The sequence below is a fragment of the Lethenteron reissneri genome, chromosome 9 (assembly GCF_015708825.2).
Source record: "Lethenteron reissneri isolate LAM-NWPU_2019-01 chromosome 9, ASM1570882v1, whole genome shotgun sequence".
Lineage (NCBI taxonomy): Eukaryota > Metazoa > Chordata > Hyperoartia > Petromyzontiformes > Petromyzontidae > Lethenteron > Lethenteron reissneri.
The window spans coordinates 13,955,043-13,972,496 of NC_083787.1; the positions used below are offsets into that span (position 1 = coordinate 13,955,043).

The following is a 17,454-nucleotide window of genomic DNA, read 5'->3' on the forward strand; positions in this document are numbered from 1 at the left end:
AAAAATTCTGATACGATACAGGAGCAGTGCACAGTCAAACTCAGACTAAAGTGTCCCCCCAGCTCAAATATGCATTGGGGCAGTGCTCATTTGCATTGACAGTCCCGAGCCAGGGTTGGAAACTCCACATTCCTGTGGCAGTTTTAAGTCTATCTGCATGGACAATTATTTATAGAGATACATCCGGTGTAATATTCGGGGCAGTCCTGCAATGTCGCACGCTTTCTCCAACCGCAAGGGGACGGCACCAGTTAACCTACGCACGCACCAATAACACGACTCATTGGGGCAATGCGAATGAGAAATGCACACACCTGCCAAAGATTTCCTCCACCTTCATCTAGAATCAAAACCCAGTTTATCTGGACCGCGAGTCCAGCGTTGGGCTGTTCTGATGGCTGCGGCGGCGGCTGCAATTAATGGTGGCGGTGGCAGATCTGAGCGGCCGTACAAAAACCGGATACAGAAACAGCTCTGCGTGGAAATGTTTAATGCTGCCCGGGAGGTACTATGCTACAAGGTGGCATGTAGCAAAGTATCGACAAGGCTCGATTATGGCAATTCACTACTCTACGGGACGTCTGACAAAAACATTATGAAGCCGTAGCGTGCACAAAATTATTTGTCGTGACAGGTACTACAAGTTCCAACCATGTCCGTCTGGTGCTCGCCGAGCTGCATTGGCTTCCTGCTGCTAAACGAATACATTATAAGGTCGCGCTAAAAGCACACAGTGCTTGCCACAAATAAACCACAATATCTCAAGGAGCATAAACCATCATGTAAGCCCCAGTCACCCTCTCAGCGGCTTTTGGCTAACCATCGAACAAAGACGGTTACTGCATCCTGTGCTTTCAGATCCACTTCAGTGGCCATCTGGAATGCTCTTCCTTCCGATATTAGGAAGCCACTAAGCTATGCACTTTCAAATCGAAATTGAAAACTCATTTCTTAAGAACTGATTTTTGTGTTTTGTTTGTTGTCCTTCACCCGATACCTCCGATTAGCGCAGTTGGCTATTAACGGTGCTAAAGGAGTTCAACATACATACATTACCATCAGCCCCACAAAAAACAGAGCCCCCGCCTGGGTATTTCTTGTCATCAAATACTCCACCTCCTCAACTCTCAGTGAGTGACAGAGCAGTTGTGGAAAGAGCAGATGAGTTTCCATGCCTGGGTAGTGTGCTTATGACCATTTCCAGTTTGGCAGCAGAGGTCTCACGCCAAATCAGTTGAGTGGCATTTTCTTTCAGTCAGCGGCATAATGCTCTGCAGAAGCTACTTGGTCTGTCGCTCCGTACGAAGCCGCAGGTCTTCTCAGCCACAGTTAAGCCCTCCCTGATCTATGCTTGTGAAACCTGGGCCCCTCTGAGGAAACATCTGCACCTGTTTTAAATATTCAGGCTGGCCGGCCTACAATCCATCCTGGGTTTAACCAGGTTGGATTATGTGAGGAGCTCACAGATTCTTAATACATCTGGATACCGTTCTAATGGTGAGCTCCTCCGGCAGGTGAGAACTGCGTTGGTCGGGTCATGTAGTCCACATTCCCAGCTACCGCATACACAAGCATCTTCTGTTTTGGCAGGATACAGGGGGGCTAAAACAGGCATGGCACCGGCTAGAGAAGAAATGGGCTGACAAGGTACAGGAGGATGTGGAGCTGAGTGGACTTGCTGATGACTGGTACCAGTGGAGTCATAATCACCCTCTAAAGAAGAGGGTCGTGAAGGATGCTACTGAAACAGTTGCCCACCAAAATTAATGGAGGGCAGAGAAGCAATGCTTTCACAACAATGAGCAGTGTCGGGCAGCTAAAAATCAGAAAGTTGGTACAGTGGAGAACACAGTTGGTGCATCTGCCAGTCATCTCAGTCAGTCAACCCTTGGCACCTAGTGTCTGTCGCTTGAACTCCTGTCAGCTGGATTTTGACAGTTCACATGGTTTCAAAGTGCACCTAGCCTGGCACAAGCGCTGTAATTATGTTACCACCACTTATTGGCGAACGGCCATTACTGTTGTTGTTGTGTGTGGAGTAGGCCTAGGCAAGGTAAGGTATAAGGTCAAAAGCAACACGCCTACCTTTACCCTACCTTTTACCCTTACCCCATAAAAATTACCCGATTACAGGGTAATTACTGGGGTACTACACATGAAAAAAAGGGTTATAACAGGTAAATGGTAGGTAGAGCGCTTTATTCACATAGAACACTCTCGATGATTCCAATTTTAAATGGAGGCCACGGACTGCGCCACAGAGCTTTTAGCGAGCGGTAAACAAGGTGTTTACCGGGTAATACTTCGCCCTACCTTTACCCTACCGGGTAATTCTTCTGCGCTACCTTTACCCTACCCTTTATCTTACCCCTTGGCATGTCGACACCTTTACCCTTTAACCCGGTAAAAAGGGTAAATTACCTTACCTTGCGGAGGCCTAGTGTGCAGTTCTATTTGTGTCTGTGTGTAGTCAGTTCTGTGTGTTTTGTGTGCAGTACTGTGTGGTGTTGCAGTTAGCGGTAGTGTAGCGGTTAGCGTGCTACGCTACGAACCCACAGACCCAAGTTCGATTCTCGCTCATCACCAATAACAGTGGCGAATATTTGAACTGGGACTCCCTTAGGTCAACTCAGTCTCAAATGAGTACATGGTGCTGTGTGTAATCATCGCCACTAGGGAGACAAAGGCAGCGACGTGTGCCATGTTGGCCTTCATAGGTGCTCGCTGACAGCATTTGCTCCAACAGTCTGTGAAGGCTATAATGGGGATCTTTGTCTTCGTGCATAGTCAGTTGTGGGTGTACGTAGTGTGTTCTCTGTGTGTGGGCGGCTGAAGAGTTAAAAGAAGGAGCTGCTGCTACTGCAGCAGCGTCAGGATTCGCCGGTTTCTCACCCGGCACCAAAAACATTGTCGCGACGCCACCTTCCCAGAGCCGTAGGCGCAGCTGCTGCTGAATGCCAGCCGTTGCCGACCGCTAGCCACACACGCGGATCTACAGCTCGCAATCCCCACCTACGTCCCATCTCTCGGTCACATCACCCACTTGCAGCGCATCTGCCAGCTATTATTATGCCACCTATACAAAGTCACCTAGGTTCACAACCCCCAAAGTGTCTGTTTACAGCCCACATCCTAGTTAACCAGGAGCCTATTTCCAACCTGTATCAGCCAGGTTCCCACATCTTCCACACGTGTCCACTAAATCCCTGATCCTTTTCACGTACAATACAAAGTGCCGGGATGGTAGCGCAGTGCGCTAACCGCTACGCCATGTACTGATCTACACACGCAAACACATCCCAGAAGACTTTGCCCCTTTCAACCCCCACTGACAGCCCCACGCAGACTTCCAGCTCTCTTTCCTCATACATAACCGAGTCCCTACCCCCCACTCCCCCCAAACAACTCGCTGTAAAAAAAACCCAGCACCCCCACTTAATTTCTCCCAATCAAATCCAGCATCCTCTCACTCCCATTAAATCCAGGAGCCCGATCAAAACACATCAACCCCCAACGTCTCTCTCATCCAAATCCAGCACACCCATCCCTCTCATCCCGATCCACAGCTCTCCCACCCCCCCAGATGGGAGTCCGGGTAGAAAAAACAGCCTATCCATTGAATGAGTGTGATCATGTGACATTCCTCCCCCCTCCCCCCCGGGGATGTGGCCATGGCAACCACGTTGACGTCAGCCATGACGGTTTTAAAATATTTCTTGTTTCGCCAGGGCCATGCATACAAAAATGGCAATTAAAATTATCCGATTAATGTCTCTCCTCGGCGCAAATCGGAAATATTGACTGCGAGGAATTGTAATAAATGCCTCCCATCCTACAGGCCCCGTTAAATGTTTTCATTACCGACGCCACCGGGGTGTGTCATTATTAATCGGCACATTTAAAGTGAAGGTACATTCTCAGGCTCCGAAGCTTCGCCTCGCCACCTTTCCTGATCGAGCGGTCGGCCTGGCGGTGGTCCGTTCATTGAGCGGCCCCCTCTCTCTTTCTCTGTGCGACCAGCGACATCATCACCCGGTGCCGCACTTGTCAGGAAAACAATGGACGCTTGTCGAGCGCGAGTCCCCCACGGGCGGACGTCGCGTGCCAACTTCGCGTGGGCACGCGTGCGCGACTCTGCCTTAAGGCTTGAGGAGAGAAAACAGATTAAGTGCCTAAAATCAACACGCCGGAGTTGGGATGAGTGGCGCGCGACGCGTGTTTATGAGGACGTGTGCGGGAGATGACCCCCGGCACTCGAAGGCCGTGCCTGTCGGAGTGGCGCGAGTGTCTAAAAACGATTGCGCTGCGTGAAGTACACGGAGTGAAAAGTTGGGAGAAAAAAACCCATTATTTTCCCCAAAGTGTTATTACAATTGTGCCAATGGTGTCCGGACAAGAAATGAAAATCTTGCAACAGCTTTGCATTAACTGATTTTTGACAATGGCATTGGATAGATGATATCACAGAACCACTTCTGAGATTCTTTCAGGTGCACTCTTTTATTCATGCTCATTTTATGACGGGCTTTTTTGTGGAGTCAAGGATGGCTGGAACTGCAGATTAAACCCAACATCTCCACATTAGAAGTGGATTTCTGTAACCGGATATTTTTTGCGTGCTACGCACAAAAAACACAAAGATCCCTACGTAACCTAGACAGACTGGAGCAAATGCCGTTAACGAGCATGTACTAAGGGCCAATGCGGCACAAGTTGGGGTAGATGACCGGCATCCCATTACCGGCCGTCTTTCTCTCCAAAGTATACAAATCGCACCGGGTAGTCATTTGAGGCTGAGTCAACCTAGGGGAGGGCCCAGGAGTGGTTCAGATCATTCTCACTGGTGTTGGCCATGAGTAGGAATCAAACTCAAGTGGCTGGGTACGTAGTGAATTACGCTAAGTATTGCACAAGACCACTTCCCACATAAACCACAAAGATCCCCGTATAGCCTGAACAGACTGTTGGGGCAAGTGCTTTTAGCAAGTAGCATCTATGAAGGCCGGCACGGCACATGAGGGGGTGGGTGGCCAGCGCCACGCCCGGCCGCCTTTGTATCCCGAGTGAAGATGTTTAAACACTGCACAAGGTACTAATTTGAGGCCGAGTCAACCTAAGGGAGGCCCAGGACCACTTCAGACAATCGTCACTGGTGGTGGCCGTGAATTGGAAATTGAACTCGGGTCACCAAGTTTGTAGCTTAACACGATAACCGCGACACTACTGCTTCCCACAGCACACAAACCATACACACGTGGAACCACACCCAGAACTACACACTGAACTATACACAAAACCAACGACAGCCGCCATTCGCTAAGTGGGGGTGACGTCACCATGGATATTGTGCCAGGCCAGATGCACTCCGAGACACAAGTGCTACGCGACTGTGCCAACTTGCTGCATTTTAACCTAGGCGCTCTGCCCGTTGTTGTGAGCGTCGCTCCTCTGCCGTCTGGAGGAGACACTCTCACAACAACGAGCCTCCTACACAGAGGCCGACATTCACACCGCTGGTACAGTACCAGTCTTTGGAAAGTCCACTCAGCTCCACATCCTCCTATACCGAAAGAGGCCATCTCTTCTCCAGCCCGTGCCATGCCCATTTAGCCCCCTCTATCTGGCCAACCAGAAGCTACTTGGGCATGCAGTGGCTGAGCACGTGGTTTGCATGTATGTATGTATGTTGAACTTCATTCCCACTGTACGTAACCAACCGCAGCCTCACCCGCCGGAGGAGATCACCGATGATGAGAATGTGTCAAGGTGACCGCCCTAACCCCCCCTGGACCCCCGAGCCACCGGTGTGGGGCATCCCGGGGGTCGCGGCACGGAAATGTGCGGTGGTACAAAATCGCCGGGACATCCCCGGAGAGTGCCCCGTTGGTAGGCAGGCATGCGGGCTCACTGCGGTTATCGCGTTATCATCGCAAAGAGCAGCCCGGCCATTTAGCCCAACGTGACCGAATCTGTCACAGGAATATAGACACACGTGGATCCATATCTGTACAGCGTTCACATGAACAGATTAGAGGAATACAAAAGAGTGAAACGTATTTTAAAGGGGAGGGGGTGGGGGTGCTGGGTGGCTCTGCGACCAGAGCATTTAATCATAATGGTAGTAGTAATGTCAACTTGTAATGCGCTGCCACACAGGATTTGCTCCCTCTGCAAGAGAGAGGGAGAGCAGCTCAGAGGTGCAAGGATGAAGATCGCAGCGGCTGGCGCGACAGGCACTGCTCGCGCACCGACGATACGAACGCACGCACGCACCAGCCGCAAGGTCATGGGCGGTGGTGACGCTCCCACATTATCTCGCGGGAGATTGTGCGGCGGAACTGAGTTGAGGACTTGGCCAGACGTTCGAGGTGCGCTGGCCCCAAAGCGCGGCGTGCGTGCGTGCTCGCGTGCGAGAGCTGATAAGGCGTTAAACGAGCGATGGCAATGTACCCACGTCAGTATGCGGGCTCGCCGCACTCGTTTACCAGAGGAGAGTCGTATTAAAACATCCATGTACCCGGAACACCACGTCCAGTATACCTATGCTGTTATTACATCTATGGGTGTCAAGCGCTGCCTACTCCAGTCTGCCAAAGACCGGGAAAATATTCCTGCAGCTGGTGAGACACCACAATCCAACGCGTGTGGCGCTCGTGAGCAGCCCGTGACCACGCACACAGCTTGTGCACAACAACAGCACAGTGTACAACACGTGCATAACACACAATCAACGCACAACACATGCACAATGTATGGCACGTGTACTATGTATAGCATACGTACCAAGCAAGTGCGCCTACAGTGCACGAACACGTGTAAAATGTCCTACACGTGCACAGTGTATAGCATAAGCACATCTGGCCACACACATTCGTGGCACAAAGGCCACGTGGCATATAGAGTGGCGGTGGTGGTGACATCCATTCAGGCATCTTCAGAGATGAATGAAGCATTTGAAGCCATGGGAAGGCCTCAGACTTTGCTTATTTTTTAGAATTATGAATACAGAGGGAAATTAAGATGACACAGCATCACTGCATTATAAGGATCACCAACATCAGACGTCTAACCTTACTGAAACTGCTCATTTCTCAGTTAATGCTGTATTATTTTTTTTAAAGACATATTTCCAAAATATTACATTAATATAGGCTATTAGTGATGAAACTAAAGCACTTGGCGCTGTCAAAGTTACAAGTACAAACAGGACGCGGTCCGTAAAGCAATCAGCGGTTGCATTGTTAAACGGTGTAGACAGAGCAAAAGCCGACATCAAACGGGAAGCCCTGGATTCACAATAACCATGGAGTTTGAGTCATCTGTCAAAATTGCTCTCCTAATGAGATGCTTTTGTCTCCAAAACCATTTATTTTATCCCTAAAAATCATTGAGACATGAAATATCTCGCCATTCATGGAACTCACTCTGCACTCAAATGTTTCCACGAACTCTCGCTACATTCACAAGTGTGCCGTGTGTGCACGTGTGTGTGCGTGTGTTTGTGTGCATGTGTGCGTGTGCGTGTATGCGTATCTGTGCATGCGTGTGCGGAGGGTGTGGGGGGGGGGCGAAAATGCCAACTCAAGTTTGATTCCCACTCGCAGCCAACATCAATGACAGATATCTGAACTGGCCCCGAACATCACCTAGGTCGACTCAGCTTTAAATGCATAGCTGGTGTAGTGGGAAAACATCAGAACTGGGGGGACAAAGGCGACCGGGTGTGGTGGTGCTGACAACCCACCCCTTCGTGTGCTGTGCTGGCTATCATAGGTGCTTGCTAACAGCATTTGTCCCAACGGTCTGTTAAAAGGCTATATGGGGGATCTTTATCTATGTGTGCGGAGGACATGGGGGAGCGCGTATTTTATGCCACAGACCGCAATGGCACGACCGTGACCCTAGCGCTCTCTGTAAGCTACACCCCAAGGCCGTTGCGTGGGTTTTCGCGGTCCTGCTGCTGTGGAACCCTTCAATGGGTTTTCGGGTTGCGCCACATGTGTCGTTCGGTGGGAGCTCCTTCAAACAAAAGTATGGAATTTTGGTTCCTGAATAAATAAAACGTCGGACATAAAGCACGCCGAATAACAGACAGCGAGAGGGCCCAATAAGAGAGCGGAAGGCACAAAGGTCTGGAAGTTACAGTGAGGCGGTACGTGCTGGTATGCGTATAGTGGGGAGCGGTGGTGTAGTGGTTAGCGCGCTGCGCTACGAACCCAGCGACCTGAGTTCGATTCCTACTCATGGCCAACACCACCGATGACAATGATCTAAACCGATCACGCGCCTCCCCTAGGTTGACCGAACAGTAAATGAGTACCCAGTCAATGTGTAAACATCGCCAATGGGGAGACAAAGGCGGCCAAGCGTCGTGTTGGCCACCAACCCCCGCGTGTGCTTTGCTGGCCTTCATAGGTGCTCGCTAACAGCACTTGCTCCAACAGTGTGTTCAGACTATACAGGGAATCTTTGTCTTTGTAGTGGGAAGAAAGGAAATCGCGACATGACATCCAGGCAACTCACGTTGCTCTCATCCAGTGTGCACCGGACGCGAGAGCACGAGACCTAACGCCCGAACATCTGTGAGATGAGTGCATTACGCACGTAAAATTATACCATTGTGGAATACAATGCATATTAATTATGAAAATCAATAGGCATTACCCTTTCCGGCAATAATACAGGAGGTATTATTGCCTATCACAAGGCATCAAGTCTGCATTAACCACACATTCTCGTGAGACGACATGCAAACAAACGTGTTTTGATTATAATGTATGCATTGTCTTTGACACCGATTGGCCTGTACCAGAGACAGCCTTGTTTATGGCCTTGTCTCGCCGCCAGTGTTGGACCAGAGAGCGCATTGCCATTGTGCCGTCCGCGTTTTGGAGTTCTCTGTTTGAACATCTTAACACCTCCCGTATTATTGCAGTAAAGGATAAAGCCTATTATTTTTTCATCATCTTGATACCGACAAAAAATAGTCCCCTGGATAATGCACATCAAAGAACGTAGAGCATGCTATATGGTATAGTCAACGGTCAAATGTGTCCTGTCCATATGTGCTTCGAGGCAGTGCTCATCTCCTGTTCACAGCCCTGGAAATTCCATATTCCTATGGCGGGGGCGAGTCTATTCAATTGGACAGCCATTCTTGACTTCCCCCCAATGTGACGCTCGTGATATTGTGGTGCCAATAGCAATCCATCCAGCACCTGCAGAATGACCCGATGCCATACTCAGACTTTATTTATTCGGCCGGTAAGGCCCCACTGAGCTAAGCAGCTCTTCTACAACACAACTACAGCCCAAGGCCGTCGGTAGTGGTGGCAGTTACAGGACATCGCAGGGTGGAAATGTGCAAACTAAGAATATTTACACGAAACCCATACCAAAACGCACTGCAAATAGGATAAACAGTGTGTAAATACACATGACGCATTAACACCATCTTATACCGTGTAATGTTTTTTTTTCTATGCATAGCGCAACCTTTTTGCAAACCACTGCAAACACTGACCTACAAGACTCGGTGAATCGTCATCATGCGATGCAAGAAGAATTCTACACTGGGCCATGTTCATCCACAAACTTGTTATTCGCAAACCTGCGCTATACTTATCCAATTCATCAATGCCACTTTCAAACCGAAGAAACCTAAAACGTACATGTAATTCGCGTTTAACTATCCCAAGAACGAGAATTGTAATAGGTGACAAAGCCGCTTCAGCACCAAACACGTTTTGGAACAATCTTGTTTCCTCGCTTAGCACCGTAAATCTTCCTTCAAAAAATATTTGGCAGTAGAAGATTGGTGCTGGATACAACCACATTTGCAAACGTGATTTGTAACTGCGATCATTGCCCATTTATCGATCATTCAATTCGAATGTGACATTTTATTGAGGGCCCGTGTGTTGTCTTGGTGTGGGGTCTGGGTCTGTTTCTGTTGTTGTTTTGCTGACTTGCCCAAGCTTTAAGAATCGGCAGGATTTTATGTACTTGGGCAATTTGTACTTTCAAATATTTTCTTTGTACTTATTTATCTTCGGTGACTTGCTTACCTGTACTCTACTTTACACTCCTTATCGCGCGTTGTATCATTTATTATTGTAACCTGCTGACCATCCGCGTCTACTGGACATCTGTGTAAAAAGAGATCCTGATTCCGATTAACTTCTGCCGGATCCAATCACGGTGACATTTCCGCGTGATGAACGCTCACATCTTTAGTCGTCATTTCGTGGTTGCCAATGATTGAAACACTGAGCTGAGCCGAGCCACGCCACCGCAATGGAGAATGCAGTCAAAACCCTCGACCATCGCTCTTCATCTCTTATACTTCAAGGCAATTCAAAATTACATTTACAAATGGGTGCCGCCATCATCATTAACCGTGATCGATCCACTGCTGGATGAAGGCCTTCCCCCAAGCCATTGCAATCTCGATCCACCCATGTAACGGATCCACCTATTTAGCTCCTAAAACACAGTTGATTTCATCAGTCCACGTGCATTGCGGATGCCATCCAAGGTGTGTTCCCTCCATTGGCTGCCATTCCATCACGAGTCTTCACCACCTACCATCATTGCTTCTCACAACTAGTCCTGCCCAAGCCCCACTTGACAGTCATATTGAAGCCTCTGTCCTGTTTCTGTTATTAAATTAAAACGAATGCAAATAATCTTCAGCTTTTTGTCAATCCGCTGTCGGACGCAGGCACAGGACGGGTTCAGATATCATTGCCCACTGCCACGACTGCGAATCTAACTGAGGCTAAATAGTGAATCCTTTATAAATACTTGGGGACAAGATCCTGTGCTTCTGCCACACAGTGTTGGCTGTCATATCCCTGCGCCCTGTACTTGTAGCTGTATAGGGGAAGGACCCATCATGTTGGCCCCTGTGAGTGCGGGGGCCGTTTTAACAGAGGGCCCACCATTGGTAAGAGTCTGTGTGCGTACACGGCCCTTTTTGTCATTACACTGCTGGATGATAAGCACCCCACACCCTATGGGATGTGGGAACCATTTGACCAGTTAAGGTTAGTGAAGGTTAACGGAGCATAGACGTGGGAGCAACATTTCGATGTAAAGCTTTCGTGACAGGGATTCATATTTTTGGTTCTTTCGGTAAAGTCACATAAAAGGGAAATAATAAAATAATCAAAATAATAACATTCTCACGACGTTTCGGCCACAATGCAAGCAGCCGTCCTCAGGTGAAGAACAAAGCTGTCGGAAAGACAGCATCCGAATGAACACTGCTAAGCTTAGCAGCGTATTTTAAGCTGGATGGGAGGAGCAGAGAGCCTTGACAAAGGAGTTTACATATCAATAGAGGAATTTAGCATGTTGATGACAAATGCAGATATGGGGTTAGTCACTCCTTGTGGAATGTGTAGGCGGTGGGGGGTCTCAAAGTCATATTATGCTTGTGTATTATGTAGGATTAGCAGTAATAAAGGAAGGGAATTTTTATTATTATTCTAAAGAACTGCAAATACCCTACTACCATACAATAAACCGATGTGAAAAAAATCTAATTTAAATTACATCAATATAATCAATGTACTCAATATACTCTCCAATAAGCTGAGCTATTAACATTAAGCAACTGGGTATACACTACACTATATAATGACTTATTAGATCTTCCAATCTGAACTACACTGTATAATATCGTATACACAGCACCAATATAAGCTCTAACATCATGCATTATATTCATATGCCTCCAACTAAACTCTTTTCTACATCACACGACTATACACCGTACTATACACTGCCATAGACAAACCCCAACATTGAATTATACACTGCGTTACTATACACTACCTTATACCTTAGACTATACATTGTAATATTATACTATGTATTATTCTACAAACCCTACTGTATACCACAATGCTGTATATTCACTAACCAATTACGATACTATATATTACCTTATACATTATATTAAACATTACACTATTATACTATTTATCATTATACAATCTGCCTAATGAACATTGCTAAGCTTGGCAGTGTATTTTAAGCTGGGTGGGAGGAGCAGAGCGCCTTGACAAAGGAGTTTACATATCAACAGAGGAATGTATCATGTTGATGACAAATGCAGATATGGGGGTAGTCACTCCTTGTGGAATGTGTAGGTGGTGGGGGGGGGGTCTCAAAGTCATATTATGCTAGTGTATTATGTAAGATTAGCAGTAATAAAGGAAGGGAATTTTTTTTATATAATTCTAAAGAACTGCAAATACCCTACTACCATACAATAAACCGATGTGGAAAAAAAACCCTACATTTGAATAACATCAATATAATCAATGTAGTCAACATACTCTCCAATAAGCTGAGCTATTAATATTAAGTAACTGGGTATACACTACACTATATAATGACTTATTATACCTTCCAATCTAAACTACACTGTATAATATCGTATACACAGCACCAATATAAGCTTTAACATTATGCATTATATTCATATGTCTCCAACTAAACGTGTTTCTACATCACACGACTATACACCGTACTATACACTGCCATAGACAAACCCCAACATTGAATTATATACTGCGTTACTATACAATACCCTATATACCTTAGATATTACATTGTAATATTACACTATGTATTATTCTACAAATCCTACTGTATTCCACACTGCTGTATACTATCTATTATTATACAATCTGCTATACACCATACCATTGACCGTCGAGTGAAAGGTACTAAGAGGAAGCAAAGAAATATGTAATGGGAGAGTGGTAGCAGGAAACTTGCAGCGGAGCAAAGACTCCGATCCATGAGGAGAATACAAAGGATATATAGTCAATGCCAGCGAATGGAATGCGGTCTGAAAGTCACCGTAAACGTGAACACAATCAATCAAGACCCGAAATGGTTTATCACGTCCTTCCAATGATTGCTGAGCCAGAATCCATCTTCTCGGTTGAAAATGTCTCTGTGTTTGTATATGTGGATGGCCTCATGAACGAATCTTTCATGGTAGCCAGATAGCTTGCAGATAACCTCCGTCTTGGAGAAGTCAATGTCATGTGAGCCCACTGAATTATAACAATGATCTGCCACGGCTGAGGTGTTGGTCCTACCGTGTTTCAGGTCTGCTTTGTGTTCACGGATGCGGAGCCGAGACATGTGGTTTGGTTTCCCCAATGTAACTGCTACCACAGAGGCAACTTAGTTTGTAGATGCCAGGGTACTATATGTCTGGAATCACATTTTACAGACGGGACCAGATCACTGATTTTGTGTACTGTGTTGAATCGGACCTGGATCTTGTGTTTATTCAGGATTTTGGAGATCTTTTTTGTGACCCCCGCAATGTAGGGTAAGGTGATGGTCTTGAAAGGCTCCTCAAGAGGATCCTTCTTCATGGATGGAGAGATGGCTTTACGGATTGTGTAGTCGGAGTAACCATTAGCCTTGAGAGCTTGGTGTACGTGCGCTTGAGTTTACTGGCAATGTGTTCCTGGTCGGAGATGCATTGGGCTCTATGGTGTAGAGTCTTGATGAGGGCATTCTTCTGGGATGGATGGTGGTGGGAATCCGGTTTTAGGTAAGAATCCGTATGGGTAGCTTTCCTGTAGACAGAGTGGCTCATTGAACCATCAGGTCTCTTTTTTTATTAGGACATCCAAAAAAGGTAGCTTGACATCTTTTTCGACTTCCATGGTAAATCTGATGACTGGGTGTATAGAATTGATGTGGTCGAGGAATTGGTCTAGAGCAGGCCAGCCATGTGGCCAGATGACAAAAGTGTCATCCACGTACCTCTTCCATCAGGTCGGGTGTAGAATGGCAGTCTGGATGGCGTCAGTCTCAAATTTCTCCATGAAAACGTTGGCTACAACCGGATATAGGGGGGAGCCCATTGGGGTGCCCTCAGTTTGTTTGTAGAAAGTTACATTCCAGGTGAAGTATGTATTGGTTGAGCAGTGTCTCACCAGGGGCGGGGGGTACCTCAGTGTTCAGTCCTTGATGAACCAAGTCTTCAATGATTGCGATGGTGTCAAGTACAGGAACTTTGGTGAATAAGGAAACCACATCAAAACTGATAATTGGTTCTTTACCCTTCTATCTGGCAACAAAACTGACACCTTTTTGCAAGGAGTCATGTTTGCATAGACCGCAATACCTGCAGTCATAAATACAAACAAAAGACAAACAAAAGACATAACTCTGATAATGTGCACATTATCAGAGTTATGTCTTTTGTTTGTATTTATGTTTGTATTTATGACTGCGGGTATTGCGGTCTATGCAAACATGACTCCTTGCAAAAAGGTGTCAGTTTTGTTGCCAGATAGAAGGGTAAAGAACCAATTATCATATTTTTACTGGCAAATGAGGTCCCCATAGTGTAGACACATCAAAACTGACAAGCAGGTCGTTTGGGGACAGGGAAATACCCTTGATTGTCGATACCAGGTGAGTAGAGTTTAGTACCGCAGAGGTGGTTTTTTCAGTGAAAGGCCGCAGGATTTCAGACAAAAAACGAGCCAGTTTGTAGGTGGGGGAGTTGATAGAGACGATGGTACGAAGAGGTGTATCTTCTTTATGTATCTTTGGTAAGCCATATAATTTTGGTGGCCTGGCAGCAGAAGGTTTCAACGAGAACTGTTTGGTTTGATCAATTAATGCGGTTGAATCAGAAATGATTTTGTTGGTTTTTATGACCAGGCTTTTGGTGGGGTCTCCTTTCATTTTTGTATAGCTGCCATCGTTGAGTAGTTCTTGAATTTTGTTGTTATATTCTATTTTATCCATAATGACAGTGGCATTGCCCTTGTCGGCTGAGAGGATGACAATGTCATCCCTCTTTTTTAATTGAGATCATTCAAAACGCTCATCTTTGCTGAGGTTGCGAGCTGTAATCTTAGCATTTTTTAGGGTTGCAGCGATTTCAGATCTTGCCACATCTGCAGCGATGTGACCCAGGCCCTTGAGAGGCACGTCTACTTGGGCAATGATATCATTAACTGGTATGTGTCTAGGTGTGACTGCAAAGTTTAGCCCTTTAGCTAAAACGGATTTCAGACCATCAAAATAGAACTGTTACTGCGATTAATTACGAATTTGTTAACATCTAGCTTTTCGGTGTGTGGGTCCGGTCTCTTGTTGGAGAGGTTAAATTTGGAAATCAAGTTGTCCTTACATTTGGGCGACATAGTGGTAGCTGAAGAGACAGTCATATTGTCTACATGTTCCCAATCCGATGTGGACATTGTTGCCGTCAATGATAAATGCGATTTTTAGAGTGTCTTGTATAACTGATCTAGTTCGGTGCGCATAAGTCTGATTTTCTCCGAGATAAGAGCTAAGCTAGTTCGAGACAAAATTCGTATCGCATTAAAAGAAGTTACAGCAGCAGAGGTTAGTGTAAATGCGATTGGTATTACCTTAAAGTCGCGGCATCTCTTCAGAAAGGTGAGACTCGATCAGTTGAGCCTTCCTATCCCGGAGTTTATTGAAGGATCTCAAAGTTATGTAGAATCCCTCCCCGTAGAGGCGTTAAATTTCGATTTAAAGCTTTTGTGACTGCAGGGATTCATATTTTTGGTTCTTTCGGTAAAGTCACGTAGAAGGGAAATAATAAAATAATAAAAATTAAACATTATAAAATTCTCACGACGTTTCGGCCACAACGCAAGCAGCCGTCCTTAGGTGAAGAACAGAGCTGTCGGAAAGACAGCGCTGCCAAGCTTAGCAGTGTTCATCAGGACGCTGTCTTTCCGACAGCTCTGTTCTTCACCTGAGGACGGCTGCTTGCGTTGTGGCCGAAACGTCGTGATAATTTTATTACGTAAAATTTGTATTATTTTATTATTTCCCTTCTACGTGACTTTATCGAAAGAACCAAGATTGTGGGAGCAACAGTCGTGGGAGCGTAGAAGTAAAGCGGAACAACAATGGATTTGGCTGTGCTGCCCTCCACTGCCCACCATGTAGTACCAGCAGCATTGTGGCTACCTGTTTGTGTGTGGTGGTCGTCAGCAGGGCTTAATCTCAGCCGGTTCTATCTGAGTTGGCCACCCTATAAAATATTTCTGCACCTAGTACACCACATCCGGTTGCCTAGCACTGGCACGTTCGTTGCTTGTTGCAGAGGTTGGTGGTTCGAATCTAGCGGCCGCCCAGATTCTTATAGGGGCGCCACTGTGGCGAGATGTGAACGATCTCGCCTGGTATACAGGAGGTCGTTGGTTCGATCCACACCTGTATATTTGGAGTTTGCATGTTCTTCCCGTGATTGCATAGATTTTTCTCCAGGTCCTCTGGTTTTTCCCTCCACATGTAAAAAAACATGTGTTTAGAGTATATGGCTGCTATAAATGTAACCACTTCGTTGAGCTATCATTTGTGGCCAGGTCGCTTCTGAAAAAGAGCTATGTAGCTCAGTGGGCCTTACCTGGTAAAATAGAGATAGTTTAGCAATTACTGTGGGTGTAACAACCGTAATGATCCTATGTGCCATCCACTTCACAGCGGATGTGAGGCATCCCTAGGTGCCATTAGCTAGAGTAGGCCACTGCGTGACGCGTGAGGGTCCAAACTTGCGGAATAAAAAAATTGCCCGCAAATTACTCAATTGGGATTACCCACAGACAGCAGCACTCATCACCCCCTGCTCGCAGACTGATGCCTCAGGCCCCCCTTGCAAATAAGACTATCCTGGTCTCTTGAATTTTCACCTGGCGAAACAGAAATATTACTTCACCAACTGCTGCTACGGCTGTGGCTATTAGTCACGGGATACTTATTCCAGTCTACTAGCAACTCAAAAATATTGATTTGAAGCTTTCGTGACTGCAAGAATCCATACTCTCTGGTTCTTTCGGTAAAGGGTAAAGTCACATCGATAGAAAATATAATAAAAGAAAACACGACGTTTCGGTCACAACACAAGTGTCCGTTTTCAGGTGATAAAATTATCTGCTGTTGTGACTTTATATAGGCACGGGAGAAGGGGGAAAGGGGGGGAAGGAGTTTTGTCAAGTCGTGGCTGTAGGAGTCCACGGGGGAGAGGGGGGGTGTGGCGTGCTGGGACGGGTGGGGCTGGAGAAATTAGCAAGTAAAGAAGCTCGAATTAGTAATCGGACGACGACAACCGGGTGGGTGAGTGGAAATCATAGCAGTTAAAACTTGGCACGGTTTATCACATCCTTCCAATGGTTGCTCAATCTGAATCCATCTTGTCGATTAAAGTTTTGTCTGTGTTTGTATATCTGGATGGCTTCATGAACAAATATCTGATGGTGGCCCAAGGGTTTGCAGAGCACCTTGGTCTCGGAGAAAACAATGTCATGTGTGCCCACAGCTTTGAAACAATGATCCGCCACCGCCGAGGTGTTGGTCCTGCCGTGTTTCAAATCCGATTTGTGCTCGCAAACCTGTTCTGAGACACGTCCCTTGGTTTCTCCA

At 46.5% G+C, this 17,454-nt stretch overlaps 1 protein-coding gene across 2 annotated transcripts in view; it reads right to left on the reverse strand.

Annotated features, from left to right (window-relative positions):
* Positions 1 to 17,454, reverse strand: part of LOC133340317 (junctophilin-3-like) — a 97,536-nt gene that overhangs the window by 30,595 nt on the left and 49,487 nt on the right. The gene's annotated exons all lie outside the window — the stretch shown is intronic.